At 46.2% G+C, this 530-nt stretch overlaps 1 protein-coding gene across 1 annotated transcript in view; it reads right to left on the bottom strand.

The window, feature by feature from the left end:
• DNAH12 (dynein, axonemal, heavy chain 12) overlaps positions 1-530 on the bottom strand; it is a 246484-nt gene that overhangs the window by 12181 nt on the left and 233773 nt on the right. The window lies entirely within an intron of this gene.

Below are 530 nucleotides of genomic sequence, written 5' to 3'. Positions count from 1 at the left end.
TTTCTGTATTTTTAGTAGAGACAGGGTTTCACCATGTTGGCCAGGCTGGTCTCGAACTCCTGACCTCAGGTGATTCGCCTGCCTCGGCCTCCCAAAGTGCTGGGATTATAGGCGTGAGCCACTGTGCCTGGCCAGGTAGCAGAAAAATGACAAAAGATGTGACTACGCATAGGTCTAGCTAATGTTTATTCTGTCTCTAATTCCTAAGAAGTATAGTTAACAGATGGATGAGAAGTTATGATTAATGAATATTTTTAACCAGTAATAACAGATCCCTTTTCATCATCATTTTTACTTTTTAAAAGATACCCTCTCAGCCAGGCGCGGTGACTCATGCCTGTAATCCCAGCACTTAGGGAGACTGAGGTGGGCGGATCACAAGGACAGGAGATCAAGACCATCCTGGCTAACACAGAGAAACCCCATCTTTACTAAAAATATAAAAAATTAGCCAGGCGTGGTGGCAGGCGCCTGTAGTCCCAGCTACTTGGGAGGCTGAGGCCGGAGAATGGAGGGTACCCAGGAGATAG

The sequence above is a fragment of the Colobus angolensis genome, unplaced genomic scaffold (assembly GCF_000951035.1).
Source record: "Colobus angolensis palliatus isolate OR3802 unplaced genomic scaffold, Cang.pa_1.0 Scaffold26, whole genome shotgun sequence".
Lineage (NCBI taxonomy): Eukaryota > Metazoa > Chordata > Mammalia > Primates > Cercopithecidae > Colobus > Colobus angolensis.
The sequence above is the reverse complement of the archived record's forward strand: the minus strand, read 5'-3'. Positions and strand labels throughout refer to the sequence as shown.